The 16,416-nt window shown below is 41.4% G+C and overlaps 1 protein-coding gene across 1 annotated transcript in view; it reads left to right on the top strand.

The window, feature by feature from the left end:
• The window catches only part of MYOM2 (myomesin 2), an 82,945-nt gene continuing 80,627 nt past the window's right edge, over window positions 14,099-16,416 (top strand). Inside the window, exon 1 of the mRNA XM_021392622.1 lies at window positions 14,099-14,361. The gene's annotated coding sequence lies outside the window, so the exon portion shown is untranslated. The remainder of the gene's footprint in view (window positions 14,362-16,416) is intronic.

Here is a 16,416-nt window from a genome sequence, read left to right as displayed (position 1 = left end):
GCCCTTCGAACTGCTGGTTGTATCAAAGGCTTGTGGTGATAAAAATTCACATTTCCCTGGGTAGAGAAAAGGGCTGAAACTGTTTTTCCCTCACTTGTATTAAAGCTCTGACATGGTGCCCCTGAAACACAACATAAGTCTCCCTCCCTGTATTTTGTGCAAAATAAGAACCAAAAAGTAGGTTCTGAGAGATCTGGGTAAATGACACCTTACAAATGTAGACTTGGATGGCACATAGCAATAGTGGGGAAGTATTCATCTGCCTGAGGATAGGAAGGCCCTACAGAGAGATCTGGACAGGCTGGATCTCTGGGTTGAAGCCAATGGGATGAAGTTCAACAAGACCAAGTGCTGGGTCCTGCACTTTGGCCACAACGACCCCAGGCAATGCTACAGGCTTGAGGTAGAATGACTGGCAAGCTGCACAGGGAAAAAGGACCTGGGGTGGTGATCAACACTTGGCTGAATATGAGCCAGTAGTGTGCCCAGGTAGACAAGAAGGTCAGTGGCATCCTGACTTGTATAAGAAACAGTGCTTAGCAGTATCAGCAAGAGTAGGGAAGTAATTGTCCCTCTGTACTCAGCTCTGTTGAGGCTGCACCTCGAGTACTGTGTTTGGTTTTGGGCCCCTAACTACAAGAAATACATCAAGGCCCTGGAGTGTGTCCAGAGGAGGGCAATGAAGCTGTGAAGAGTCTGGAACACAAGTCTTATGAGGAGTGACTGAGGGATCTGGGATTGTTTAGTGTGGAGGACGCTCAGGGGAGACCTTATCACACTCTACAGCTACCTGAAAGGAGGTTGTGGCACGATGGGGGTCGGCCTCTTCTCCCACATAACCAGTGATAGGACTAGAGGGAATGGCCTCAAGTTGTGCCTGTCTGTAGAGAAACACTTGGACACAGGGGTTTTGTCTTTTCCCCTTGCCGACTGTCGGGGTGACCCTGTGTCCAAGTGTTTCTCTACACCTGTCCAGGGATGTGGTGGGGTCACCATCCCTGGAGGTATTCAAGAAACATGTCAATGTTGCTTTGAGGGACATGGTTAGTGGACATGGTGGTGAATGCCCACTATGGTGGGCATGGTGACCCTCCAGGTTGAAGGCAGTCCCATCCACATCCAGACAGCCCCATGATGCTGAGAGATACAGGGCAAGAGAGAGGGGCACAAGGACATGCTTGACACTGCACTTTGCTGCAGACAGGTTTGGATCTGGTTCCCTGCTCCCACTGTTGTTTATACAGCACAGTTTTACTGCAAAAGGATGAATGCCCTGGACCCAGGGCTGAGAGCCATCTTCCCTGCTTGGCTGTGGGCCCGGTGCTGCGGGCAGTGATGTCTCCCGCTGTCTCTCCCATCTCCCGGTACTTACATTTCTCTCAGCAGAGGCCCAGTGGCTGCTGTGCATCTGTCTTGCTTAACAAGTGAAGTCAAAAGGAACCAACACAGCGTGTTGTGAGGAGAGCAGGACTGGACTTAAATTTAACTTTGCTCTTCTAGCTTTGCTTCAGCTTTAACTCACCTCATCTTCCATTGCCTACCACAGAGTTTCTCTGGCATCTCGTATTAATTCAGCAGTGTGGAGAATTGATCCCAGTGTTGGAAGCTGAGCACCATCACTGGAACAGCAGCTGGACTTATTGCTCACACAGTTCTCAGACCTCTCCTCGGCTGCTTCTTTTCACGGCAGTTTCTCTTGCTGTGTCAGATCTGCGGTAAATTATATTGCTAATCTTTCAGACTGCGCCTCTGTGTACAAAATGCTTCCTCTCTGCTGACAACTTGCGTGAGAGGGATTTGTGCTGCAGAGCTTGGAAAAAAAAATAGAAAAAACAGGAGAGATAAGTGTTCCTGATCCCCTTTGTCCATGTGCGAAGTGAGCGCGCGGCACTCTGCCGGCCCGGCCGCACAAAAGGGCCTTTCTCCATGCTCGGCCCTGGAGCTGTTCCTGCGCTGTTCCCACTGCTCTGCTCACTGGATGCCATTCAAGGAACAAATTGGGGTAACAAAATGGCTTCTGCTGTTCAAAGGAGTTGCTGCAGCTTACATAAAACACATCAACTCCCTAAAACCATTTCCAATTCCTCAACGTGATTACTATTCTGTGCCATTTTTTGCCTTTTTATTTTAATACCTTTAATAACTTGAAAGATGATTGTATCTTCCCACACACATGCATTATTGTTCTTCCCGAGTCGGTACAAGATATCATCAAGCCTTGACTAGAAAAACCTCTCTATTGACAAAACATTGTGCTTATGCTTGGCAGTACTAAAATAGTATTATTGGTGAAATGCTGTACCCAGGTGAGTCAATGGAAAATATGGATATATATATTTTTAAAGTAATGGGATGAGATTTCACCTGGGGCTCCAGTGGGATTATTTGGTGTGGAAATGCAGTGTATACTGTGGTGTCTCTGCTTGAGCCACAGCGCTGGACCCGATGACCTCTGGAAGTTCCCTGCAACCTCACGCACTCTGTGATTCAGTGGCTCTGTTAGTGGCACATTGCTGTCGTATTTGCAAACAAGCACAGAAAGAGAAATACCTCAGGGAGGAAATCTCATTTAATGATTGGTAAAGATATTAAAAATAGGTCTTTTCTGGAGAACTTTGCTTTAACAAGTCCGGACTGAAAAAAAAAATGCTTTGGTTTTACCCTTCTGCTCTTTCAGAATGGCTTTGAAAATGTGTAGGAAATTGCAGGACAGATGTGGACAAGCTGGCTGCAGTTCCATACAGAGGAGACAGCACAAGAGGGTGAATGAAAGAAGTAAATATAGAAGAACTAGAAGGTACACTAAACACAGTGCATGAAATCTCCCGACCAGTGAGTCTAATATATCAAAAGAACTAAATGACGTGGATATTTGGCAGATGCAGGTCTTGCTTTTGCTGCCCCAGGTTATGACTGGAGTCATGTGGTTTTCAGGCAGACACCTCTGAGACTGCCTCACCTTGCAAATGAAGCTCCAGGTGGGTGGCAAACAGCTCATATGCTCTGTGGCATATCTGGTTCTGTAGGTACCCAGTGTGACCTGGTTGAGATTTTGTCCCTGAGTTCACCCGAACAACGTTCATCTCCTGGATGTAATACAAGGCTAGCTTTCTTCCATCTAATTCCCAGACTGTTTAGGCAATGTAAGCTTTATATTTTAAAATTTTTTAGTGTAATATAATCTATTCCATGTCAGCTTCCCGGACAAGATCCTGGGAACCCTGTCTATGCCTGCTTTAACCATTTGGTCTGTCCCCACCTCGTAGTGACAAGAACCAGTTTCCTCTTGTTTCTTTTCAGATTTTACCCTCTGCACCATCTATGCAGAGGTGTCTGGCTTTTTTCCATATGAAGTTGCTGGCAATAAAAATGAGCTTCGTGACATGGCTCTTCAGCAATGTTTTACCATGGAGAATGTAACAGCATGCATTTTCTTTCTGATCTTTTGGAGAGGGAATCATGCAGTGAATGGATATGTAAAAAGCAAAGGGCCTGAAATCAAGCCAGAAAACAAGTCCCTAAATGGGCTAAAAAAAAAAGGGTATTTCCTTCATAGCTTGAGCAAAAGCAATGAGTGGCACAAAATGCTTCTTCTGTGGATGAAAAATTATACATGAAAGGGAGGTAGGGAGCAGTCGGCCGGGTGGCAGAATCCCACCACATCCCTCATGATGATACTGGAATGCAAAAGAAATTGGATTACAAACAGCATGACGCAAATACTGTACCATGGAGAAGGTAGCCCTAAGAAAACTCTGAACAGCAGCATGATTTGTAAAATGGAGATTAATTTCATTTCTCTTCCTGGCAGGGGTGAGACCAGCTGAAATACTTCACCAACTTTCAGGCACTGATCTTGGCTGGAAATGTGGGCCCACTGGAGAGAATTTAGAGAGCAGCAAAAAGAACATGAGGATCAGGAAATGAGGAAAGTTTGAGAGCACTGCATATGCTTAATCTAGAAAATGAAACATTTAGTAAAGAACATGAGAAGTTTTCCATTATATAAGTGGCTGCTATTAGAGAAGATAAAGATCACTTGTTCTCTTTGTTTCTTTAGGAAGTGCAGAATGAAATCAGATTTATTTTTGCTTACTCTGCAATTAAAGTCTCAGACTGGATACCGTGAAAAGTATGTTCTATGTTGAAGTAATAATATTCCTACCAGACTACCTAAGGATGCATAACATCATCATTTCGTATTACTTTGTCACCAGAAACCTCAATGGCTAAAAGGTGTTTAAGAAATACTAACTTTACTTTTCCTAAGTTCTTGAAGTGCCTTCAGGGCTACTGAGTAATTTCTGGATAAAATGAACAAAGATGTTTTGTTCTTAACAATATGTGCTTCTAATTATCTTGAGAGCACTGTCAGAGTGGCTTACCCTTTCAGAACTAATTCTGATACTGAGCTTTAGAGAGAACTAGATGTGCTACAGTCCAATTGACACAAGGAAAGTAACTTGGAAAATTAAAAACTCCTAAGGAAGTTAAACATGGGAAATGACTGATTGATTATGTGGTTAATGAAAAGAATGTCTGAAGATGCTGTAGGAAGAAGAAACAGTTGCAGGTATGTGACTAAGTGACCTAGGCAAAGCTATGCATGCAGGTGATGAAGAAAAATCCTCCTGACAGAAAGCTGTAAAAGAGCTGGGTGGAAGTGGGAGAGTGGGCAGATAAAAGCAGTGGCAGATGAAGTGTAGGAGGCAGCAAAGAAAAGCTGCAAAATACATGAGGATGAAGTAAAGGTTTTCCTTCCCACTTCCTTACAATATGGGATAGGTCTGCTCTGAAAGAGCTGAAAAAGAAAACAGAAAATATTCTTCATCCTGGAGGTACCCTGCACGGTTCCTGAGGAAGACATAGTGGCATCAGAAAACACTGCCTCTTTCCAGGCATGCGTGGTCAGACGCACTTTGCTATTTTGGATACCACAAATAGTATCTGGAGTTCACATTCCTTCTCCTGTAGCTACCTGTGTGTACAAAGAAAAGTCTTGCCTGTTATTTCTTTGCTCCCATTGAATCCTGAATTTGCACTTTAACGATTCCACTCCTTCATTTTAATTTTGTTAGTTCTGTTACTGCATGTACTTGCTAAAGCTACAAGATTACTGGTGACCTTGCCTTAATATCCATAAGCAACATAACCACCATACTACTTCAGTGGTGCATCTCTCTTATCCTAGAATCTGAAAAAGTGCTCTATTTTTTAAATCTACCAGTTATGTATGTATAAACACTAGCTATATATATATATATATATATACACACAATAAGCAGGGTTATGGCTGTTGGCATGGTCACATCTGCACTATAAAGCTCTCATAGCTACCAAAAAAGGAGGTCCACGTTCATGGCAATGGGCATGAATCCTTGGCCATGCTGAAACCTGCCTGTACACAGGAATTCTTTGGGAAAATGACGTGTCCTAGCCCCAAAGGGTGCCAGTGAGCACTCTAATACTGTGACAGTGTTGATGACTGATTTACTATCCCTGGGAATCTCCTGTTTGGCTCCTGACTAGCCACTGTGTTCTACTTTTAGAAATTGATCTTGGAGAAGGCAGTCTCTCCAGGGTCTGATCCAGACAGGCATAAATGGGACAGCAATTCAACTAACCTTGGCCTGGTTGTTGTCCATTTTGGCATGAGCAAGTATAAGATATCTGGTCTGCCCAGTTTGTCTTTGTCCCAGATGGCTGGTGCCCCTCACCACACATACATCTGTGCAGAGCTGATAGGAAACTTAATTGTGGTGTTGTCTAACCATAAGTGACTAACATTTACTTGAATGATTAACTTCCAAGCACAAGATCTATGTTCTCCTCTCCTGCATGTGCTTTACCATGCTAACAACCTCCTGCTCTACATTTTCTTTACTTTCAAACAAACCTTTGAAGCTTTTGCAGTTAAGACTTTCTTGCTTCACTTTGTAACCATAGGCTAGGGGAGCCTCTAACCATAGCTAGGGGTCAACTGTGAACCATGAAAGAACAACAGTTGAAGGCCAAACTGAATAGGAATCAGAATGACACTGTTGTCGTTATGGCACTGGCTGTGAAGCACACAGATTTTTGTTTCTCGATCCCTTCTTTTATAATTCATAACATTTTCTGCAGGGGCTGATCTATGGGGCAGAGGCCAGGCAGGGAAGCTGGTGTGTTTCTGCAAGATGGTGGATGCCCAGCAGGCAGCCATAGCTGAAAGGCCTCCAACTGCTGTTGCTTGTGGGAAACATAATTTCCTAAGGGATGCTGGCATTGCTGTTGTCTGGACTAACAGGGAGGTACTACACGATGCTGCAGGTGTCATATTATTTTATAATGTCCTCCTTTGTAGGTGGGGGAAGCTTTATTCCTATTGGTCAGAAACAGACCAGTAAACTTTTCTGAATGTTGCTGGTAAAATACGGGGACCTCATTTCTTTCTTTCTTTCTTTCTTCTTTTTTTTTTTTTAAGGTCAGTGTTTTTAAGGATTAGTTAGCCATGAATGTGGGGTTTAGAGGGCCTGTGTTTTGCTTCTGGTGTAGATGCTAGTCCCCTTATGAATTGAGTTCCAAATTCAGGTCAACCTCAGTGCGCGGTTCTTCAGCCTCAGACCCCTTTCTGTCCTTATGGCATTTCTCCTCTGGAAATGCAGCTTCTCAGGGTGGACGCGGAGGTGTGAGCTCAGAACTTCTTGCCTTTGGGCCCCATCTAGTGGGCAGAAGCTAGCACTGAGCAGCGTCAAAAGCAACTTCATGGTGCTGTGAGAAATAGAAAGCATTAAAAGGAGCTGATAGGGAGATCCCTACGGAACTTAATAACTGCAAATAAATCACTATGTTCATTCATCTCCTGCTGACATTCTGCCATTTTGTTTCTGTTTCTCGTTATATGCATAATGTAATTTTGCATTGGCACACCGAAGAATTTTCAGAACATAGAGCATATCTCAGTCCTACATAAACAATCAAAGGACATTAAAAAAAACCCCACAAAGCCAAACAAACAAACAAAAAATGCCCATTTGTTCTGTACCCCTGGAACCCCCGCATTTATTGTACTGTTTTGGAGGAATGGCTGCATTATTTCACTGACTACTCTACAATAATTGGTAAATGGTTCCAGGATGTCAGAATTACTCTGCAAATTAATCCATAAATTAAGAGGTTTCTTGGGTAACTTTGTAAATAGGAAGCATTCCAGCACTATTAAGCAGTCTATCAGAGCCAAATGTTTGAAATCTGCATTTTATCTTGAAAGAACTGCTTATATACTTTGATTGCTAAGACAGTTCATTTAGACATGAACTGTTGTGAACTGTTAGAGGTATTTATGTATTATGAACAGAAAAGAAAAGAAAATTGCTCAAGAAATGGAAAAATGTTCTAAGGCTATAACCAAGTTACTTTTACAAATGACATTTTTTACTCCATGTGTCAAATGAATTTAGAGAACCAAATTTGGGTTTCAATTGCACTTAAGTAGTTCAGAATAACCTGAGGGAGTAAGGTGGATAGCCAGACAGAACATATGGCCCTGACTGTCTAAAAATTTGCTTTTTTAAAATAAAAAAAAAGAGAGAGAGAGAAGAAAGAAGGAAATAGCTGAACTATCTCATACTGATAAAGTTGTTCTCCCTGGCAAATGTGTTTTACAGAACTAGCTATTTTCAAGGGACTGTCTGTAAACTCTTTGTGGCTCACTGTCTCAATTTAAAATGAGCTTTGATGAAAGCACTTTCTGAAGAGTTTCTGTGCTATCTGTACTTTCAGAGAGGATCAGAAGAGGTGGAGACTGAGTACTCCAGAATTTATTTAATGGGGTGATTTTACAAAGTTATTTCACAAAGGATGGTCTGATTATTTTCATTAAACTGCATAGCAGAGTTATTTAAATGCGCTGCATGAAATCCCCTGAGAATAGATACTGAGAGACAAATGAGTGTCTGACTAAAATAAAAAAGAGCATTGTTGGGAAGGAAACCTTTTTTTTTTTTAACTTTGACTATTGAACCATGATCCTGAAGTCCTCTTCATTTATTTTTTCCTTTGTGTATTTTTTTTAAACTTAGTGGGGGAAAAGGACAAGTTATTTAGTGTCTGGAAGGCTTTCCATGCCTTGAAAATCTGACTTCAGTTTACTGCTTATAAAAGAAGAAGAGTTTTTAAGGGAGAAACATCTGTGTGTGAAAAAAGTAACAGACTTTTTTCTTATTCCATATACATTTTTACTATTTTCTGTTTTCGGCTTCTCTCTCTCTCTCTCTTTTTTTTTTTTTTTTTTTTTTTTGACTTCTACATTAGATGTCACTTTTGTAGCATACTTGCAGTTCTCTCTTTTGACTAGGTTGGTCTGACACTGTCTCAGGAGTCATGTAGAAAGTGGGTCAAATTATACGCTGTTAGGCATGGAGAACCTCTTCCCTCACCAACCCCCACCTCTCCTTCTCTTTTGTACTTGATGTCTCTCAGTCTGTAAGAGCTAAAAAAGTTTCTGAAATAAATGATCCTGGAAAAAATGACTTTCAGAATAAATGATCTGAAGCACAGTGCTGGAATTACAGCAGCTGGAATGGTCCCATAAGAGCTATTACACTGACCAACAGTTGTCCTAGTTCGGCTCCTGACGAAAGGCGTGAAGGGCTGACAGAGGTGAATAATGATAATGTTTTCAGAGAATAGATTTTATTTCTATTGCAGCTATATTCCACTCTAGACTAGACAGAAAATGTCTTTTTCACCATAATAATGACTAAGTAAGTTTTAGAAGAAGTTCTCAAACTGAGACAGAACTAAAACTCTTGATAAATGGAAGTCCTTCCATTACCCATACTGAGGATCAAGTCCTGGCCTTGGTCTCCTCTGTGTTCTCCCTATTTAATTACTCTGTCATTATTCAAATTGTAGAGAGGCTGGTCACAATGTCAGAAATGTCTATTTGGAGAGTGAAGATTTAAATCTTTTTAAATCCATGCAGTAGTTAATGCCAAAGAGGAGGAACAGCAGTGGAGAGGACAGAGGTGCTCCCAGACAGCATGGGACTGAGGACAAGGAATGGTGAAATACAGGTATTAAGATACAAGATACATGATGGTCAAGATACATGACCAAGTGCCATGGGCACTGAGCCTCTCACAGCTCAGTGGGCAGTCTGTCTCTTAAAATACCTTTGCATAATTCTGTAACTAAAGATATTCTTACCTGGAGGTAGAGGTAAGTCATTTTGGTACAGATGTTTTGGATAGAAATAAAATTTTATCAGGAAACTCCTAAAAAATCTAGTCATCTCCCCAGAACATCAACTACCATTTGGATATTTTCACATCAAGCATGGCTGATGAGTCATGCTTCAGATACCAAAGCTCAGCTCGGGGCTTTGGTATCCACATGAGGCAGTGAAGCGATTTGAGGGAGTGTGGCTGAGTTAACCTGTGTTCATGAGTAAACAAATAGATCTTCATGGCTTATTAACTTGGGTTTAACTTCATATTGATATAGCTACAGACTGCACAGCTTGGAAAAATGTTAGGTCCTTTCCTGTAGGGTGCAAGTAGTACTTCATATACGATAAATAAAATATTTAATATGTACTTGGATATTTAATATTTGGTAGTATGAAGTTTAAATAATTGGCAGTACCAAAATAGTTACTCACTGAAACTTACTGGTTTGAAACTAGAGCTTGAGAGTCATTATTTATTGCAAAAGTTAAATGAGGCCTTAAAAGGAAATTTACCAGCTTAAAGAGCCCAATGTTTAAGGATGAATATGCTACCACAGAAGCTTTGCTCTCTTAGTTTGGATTCCTTACAAAATGCTATATTCTGTGTTGTTAGTAAGACAGTAGACATTTCCTGATCAGTGCATTTTCACTGATGGCCTACGTTATGCAGTGTGTTTGAAGAGAAGTCTTTGGAGGAGGCTTTCACCATTTATTTCAGTTTGTGTTTATTACCTCTTGTCCTGACACTGGACAACACTAAGAGAGCCTGGCTCCACTTTCTTTACACCCTCCTTTAAGGTATTTATATGCGTTCATGTGATCCCTCTGAGATATGTCTTCTCCAGGCTCAACAGGCCCAGGTCTCTCAGCCTCTCCTCCTGTGTCAGATGCTCCAATCTCTTAATCATCTTCATGGCATTTCACTGGAAGTATGTATTTCATAATGTACAAAGCAATTAAATCAAAGATGGTAAATGAAATATTAGTTGGTAGTCTTGCAAGATTATCAAGTCATGATACCACCTTGAATGTTTAGGTTTGAAATTATTCTGAATATTATGAAATTTAAACACCTTATATAAGACATGTTTGGACAGCTACTATTTAAATTCATTCCTGGAGGGAGCTGTTGATCTTTGGTGTTGATCTTTAGCTGTAATCCATCTACCTAGAAAGACATCATTGTACTTGGCTTCTCTTCTGTTATCTTTTATACACACTGTGTTGTAGCTTACTTCCTTGACTGGTTGCTGTTTCCTAGTTGTTTCTTTCAATAGATTACATTTATCAAACAAATGTTTATTAGCTTTTCCTCTTTAAGATTCCCTGGCGCAAATTTTATGGATCCTACCTTAAGATAAGGATGACCAAAATTAGACAAGGCCTACAGTCGGATCTAGTGTCCTCTCCCTGCCTATGGCAAACAGTGGGTACTTTAAAAGAATTTGAAGACCACGGCAAACAGATGTGTTCTGCTGCTCCCCAAAGTAGTTTCCTCCCTCGTAATTAATTCAGTTTCTCCTTGAGAGAAATATGGTACCTCTGCAGCTGTGGATTCAGACAGGCTGGATGTGGAGGGCTAATTTCAGGACCGGCATCAGCCCACCATGTTCCAGGTGCCTATGTGGTCCATCAGCAAGAAGTGTGACTGTCTGCAGAGAACCCCAGCAGAAGACTGAGGGACGGCATGATTACTTATGTTGGTAAGCTTATATGTAACACCGATAATTCTGTGTCTTGGTAAGTGGTGAGAGATGGTGGCATTGTTTTCCTGGTCCTCCTCTCATCTCCATGGATAGCACCAATAAAGGGACACTTCCCTTTCTCTTGCTTCCTGAAGATTATTAATAGAAGAGTGGGAAAAGGAGAGGAATAGCAAAAAGTGATAATGATCATGACAAACAGTGAGGCAGAAATCCAAATATTGGAAGAACTGTTCTATATTACTTGAGACCGTGGCTTTAATGGACTGTCTCCATGTGTTTCTGTTGAGGCACTGTTATTTCCCAGGGCATGTGACACGCTAAGAAATTTCTGCCATACTCCCATTGGAAAGGGTGTGACACTGCACACGTGTCCATTCTGCTGGTAGGGAGATACATGGGTAGCAACGTGTTCTCTTTTCAGTGCCATGCCTTTTAAAAACTGGGAACAGAGGCATTATTTCTATAAAAGATATATCTTGCATGACCTTAAAACACATGATAGATCAGAGATCCACAGAAAAGCAGGCCTCATTTGTCATCGTTTCCATTTAAGCTCACTGAGTCCGGAGGAAAGTTCTTACTTTCCCTTCCAGATACTTCTGTTTGCTGTCTCCTTTCATGATTCCTGTGCAGACACGACCTACCAGCCAACCTTTCAACCACCAGCTGTCACAACCATTGTTACACTCTTTACACATCTGTACTTATTCTACCTGAGATTAAACAGGAAAGAACTAGCTACAAAGTACAATATACTGTCCTTCTGTACACACAGCTAAAGTTCAGGCTGAGGCTTTTCTGTCGCAGCAGAATAATGGAATACAGTCTTGCTCAGTTAGTATTACCTGGAATGCTTCTGAAAAGACACTAACCATAAAGTGTCCTTTTTGACATGGTTCCTCTTTCTACAAGCTTCTTTCTTCAAGATTTTTCTTCTTCTTCTTCTTCTTTTTTTTGTTTAACATACCTCTGCAAACTGTTACTTCCATTGCTTAAAGTTTATTATGAGAAATGTCTGTCTCACATCTCTGATTATTCAAAGATCAACACATAATGTGAACTGTTGTGATACTTCATTGTCTACTTCTAATATTGTCTAGGCAATAACTTTCTTCAGGCAAGGGAGTACCTGGAAAATGACAATTATAAACATCCCAAAGCAAAACCTTCTCATGATGAAAACTTTATCTTTCCATTCAAGACTTTCCATGCAGTGGAAACTCTGAACTGCTGATTTGGGTCCCTTTGCCAGGAAGAGGGCAAGGATCGGTCACTCCCTGAGGTGTCCTAAGCAATCCCAATGGCTTCGATCATGTTACGATGTTGCTGCTGTTGTTGTCCTGTTGTAAATGCCCAGACATCCTGACGACTGCAGTCAGCTCAGGATTTTTTCCCCTCCAGCTCTGCTCTGTAGTATTTGTGTCACTTGGGGAATACTGCCAGTGGATTGGATCAGGTACAATCATAACCAGACAGGCCACCGAGGGAGGGAGAACAGCTGTCCTAAGCATTCAAAGCTTTGCATTCTCTGCAGCTCTGAGGTGATGTGGGCCTCCAGATATTTATTAAGCTGGAAGAAGAAGACCTTTTTTGGTCTTGCAGCTCACTGATTCTGCTTACCTATTATTTAGATACTTTACAGGACAATCCAGAATGGTACCTAATGCTGCCTGATTGCAACAGAAATTCAAGAAAGAAAGAGGTTTAATGGTCCCTGTGGAGAAAAACACATACTTCTATCTCTCAGTACTATTAAGCTATTTGAATATCTGGAGTCCACAACTTTGTCTGACTGAAATCAAGAATAATGAACAAAGGCTTTAATTCAAATATCAGTGAAGCAGGAATCCAAATTTATATACTTCTATCTGTAAAGCTTTTCAGTCAGCAACTGAAGTATTGCCTTGTGATAAAAATATAGTTGCAGAAGAATACTCAGCAAGCCCAGGGCATAAAACAAGACATGGATTAGATGAGTTATAGAGAAAACTTAAAATGAAAAAAAAAAAAAAGGAATATCTTGTATAAGCTTGTATAGTGTAAGTAAGTGTGAGAAACAGTCTTTATTGAGTTAAAAACACCCTTTGAAATCAAGTAAGTCTTTAACTGGAGGATGAAGGATGCTGGTGTCAGCTACCCTGGTGGCACATTTGATGACAACTGAATGTCAAGGAGGGAGAAGAGTAAATTAACAGTTAAAAAGCACAGCAAAAAAATTCAGTGAATCTTCCATCAGGAACACTTGTTGCTGTACAATGGCTGAGGAGTGGTAGTGGTAACTGTGAGAACTGGTGATCACCAAATGTATCTTGGTTAGAAGCACTAGCAGGACTGCAGCAGTAGTCCTGGAGTAGCGACCCATTGGCATTTCTGTAAAACAGTAGTCAGTTTCCTTGACACTAAAAATACCAAATTCTGTCTCTTAAGACTTTGTAAACTCTGGGCCTGACTGGGACTGAAAAGCTTAGCACAATTCTTGTCGGACCTGTTTGTACTGAACTCAATCCTTTTGTTTATAACTTCTGAAATGTATATAATTAACGAATTCCTTCAAAGAATTCCAGCAGTAGCACTAGCAATTACAGGGTCCAACTGCTATCATTCCTAAAGAAAAGCATGCCTGGGCTGCATTTCCAATGTTCTTGCCTGTTCACAGTGAAATCCTGATCTGATCTCTACTGTATCATTCCTTTAAGTTGCTGTCCTTGTGAGTAATTTAATCCTTGAACTAAATAATATCATTTTCTAAATTCCTGCTGCCAGGAATTTACAAAAGACTTAGTACCCTAGAGCACGTTTACAATCACGCATAAGTCAGAGAGTGGATCTTGTGTGGCACGGGTTATACATTGCATAACGAAGTACTTTCAGTGACATGAATTGATGAATGTGCCACGCAAAGTTCAATAACCCTAAATAGTAGGATATGCCTGAGCTTGATACCATTTGATGATCTCACGCTCTCACATTGGACTCATGCAGGTGATCTGCTGTGTGATCTGTTACATACTTGTTTCCTTCTCTTTTTTTTTTCCCCTGTGAAACGGGAACAGTTAATTTCCGTATTATCTGTGTAAGGATAAGTGGAATGTGAAAATGTTTTTTCTCTGTAAGATTATGTGACCTTGTTGCGTAAGGAGGGAGAGAGGAGAGCCAAAAATAAAGAAACAAAATTCTGACTAACAATGAAAAAGTCAGTAAGAAAAATGTGTTTTATTGCACTATTTGATGAAGGTAGTGGAATGTGAGAATGTTTCTTCCAGCAACGTGATCTGATTGAGGAGCTCCTAGAGTCAGGATGACAAGAAAAGGTGAAGGCAATAAACAAACATACAGAGACACAGACCTGACAAGCAGTGATGCAGAGTGTGAGGAGAAACCAAACTCACCAATCACACCGATTGATGGACTATCCCAGAAAGACTAACCTGGACTTTGCAAATGGTAAGAATGTAAACTGGAGAGATGTGCAGAGTGTGGAGATTCTGAATACTGGACTGGGAGGTGGGAGCTGGTAGAACTGCGCAAACTCATGTAGGAGTGTTTAGGAGGAGGGAATGGGGGAGGAAGAAAATGGGACAAGACGAGACAATGTGCATAAATTAGAACACAGGAGGTTCCCTCTGAACATCAGGAAGCATTTCTGTGCTGTGCAGGTGTCAGAGCACTGGACAGGCTGCCCAGAGGCTGTGAAGTCTCCTGTTTGGTTGTGGCGCTGGGCACCTTGCTCTGGGTGTCCCTGCTTGAGATAGTCCCAGAGGTCCCTGCCAACCTCAGCCAGTCTGTGATTCCATGATGTGGCTATCTGTGACTATGTTTCATGTGAGTCCTATGTTCAGGAGCTGTTGATGCAGTGCCTTGTCATTGGTAGTCTTGGAGACCCGTTGTGTTAATGTCTTCTGTGTATATACCTGTGTATGTCTGCATGTCTCTGCGATGAGTGCTCAGCTTCAATGAAATCTAAGTGGTAACTTCATGCCACAGGAGAGAGACCAATTTGCCTGGCTCACTCTAAAACTTAGCGAAGCATTCTTAGTTAAGCAATCCCACTGTGTGAAACCCCGATTTTGATTAAAATATCACTGTCAGCCCATTACCAGCTTTAGAGTATTTTATGCTGTCCAAAGCAATGGAAAATATATTCTTCTTGTCACTTGCAATAACTCACAAAAGAAGAATTTGGAACGCTTTACTGCATGAAGCAGCCCTATATTTTCTGTTTGTGTTTGAGCTAACCCACTGTCAACTCCTTAAACAGGCATTAAATCAAGAAGGATATGATTCAGAGCCTTCCTGAGTCAGTAAAACCTTACTGCTGACTCTGGTGTGCTCCGGAGTAGGTCCTTGGACAGCAGAGTGATACATTACAGTTTAAATATCTTTTAAAATGTTGACTCAATAAATCATGGGCATGTTTGCCTTCTTAGATATAAATAAGGATACTTACTAAGAGATCAACTTTATCTTATGTTGCAGGGAGGATGTTCCCAACATATTGTATATTCAGGTATTTTAGCATCTGTTCAAAGCTTCATACTGTTTGATGTTCTGGATGCAGTTCAGTCTACCTCTGTAGAATTGCCTGTAGAAAATCCTGGTCTGGATATTTAAAACTGCCTCTATCAATGCTTTCCTGTCTCCCAGCAGCTCCACAGCCTTCCCTTGGTTGCAAGTGTCTTCTCCTTCTTCTTCAAACATCCTGGCTCTCGCACGTGCTCATCTTCACACAGCCTATCCTCATTTCTGGGAGAGGTAGTTGGAGCTTTCAGCAGTGTGCAACTGCATGTAGTTATCTTTAAAATACTTGTGAGTTGTGTGCTGAGAAAGAAAAAAAGGCTTTAGTAGAAGAATGAAAATAAGCAGAAGGCAGGAGGTAGAGAAAGAAGTGTGCAAGCTTTCTAGGGGCTGGGACAGGGCTGTCCTTTTCCCAGCTGAACAAGGCAGTCAGGTATGTTTAATGTTTAAATGGGCAAGAAAATTTTAGAGTACTCCATATATTTTTCTGTTTTGAATAAGAGATATTTTATTTATGATTTACCTGGACCCCATAACTGATAATCCTGAGCTTCAAACCAAAGGCAGTTGTTGAGTAAGGAGCCTGATTTCTTTATGTGGTTAGACTTGCATCCATTGTTTTGTCTTTCATTTGTAGTGCCAAGAGAGTTTCTAGGACGTGGGTAGCTATGAAGGAAATCCAAGAGATGTTTCTTAGAATCATAGAATGGCTTAGGTTGGAGAGGACCTCAAGGATCACCTAGTTCCAGCCCACTGCCATGGGCAGTGTTGGCACCCACCAGACTGGGCTGCCGAGGGCCCCATCCAACCTGGCCTTGAGCACCTCCAGGAATGGGGCATTCGTAACCTCTCTGGGCAGCCTGGGCCTGGGCCTCACCTCCCTTTGACTGAAAAATTTCTTCGTAACATCTAACCTAAATTTCTCCCCTCTTTGAAAGTCATTCCCCCTTGTTCTATCACTATCAGATTGTGTAAAAAGTCACT

Source organism: Numida meleagris, chromosome 3 (genome assembly GCF_002078875.1).
Source record: "Numida meleagris isolate 19003 breed g44 Domestic line chromosome 3, NumMel1.0, whole genome shotgun sequence".
In the NCBI taxonomy this organism is placed as follows: Eukaryota; Metazoa; Chordata; class Aves; order Galliformes; family Numididae; genus Numida; species Numida meleagris.
This window is presented reverse-complemented; position numbering and strand designations above follow the sequence as displayed.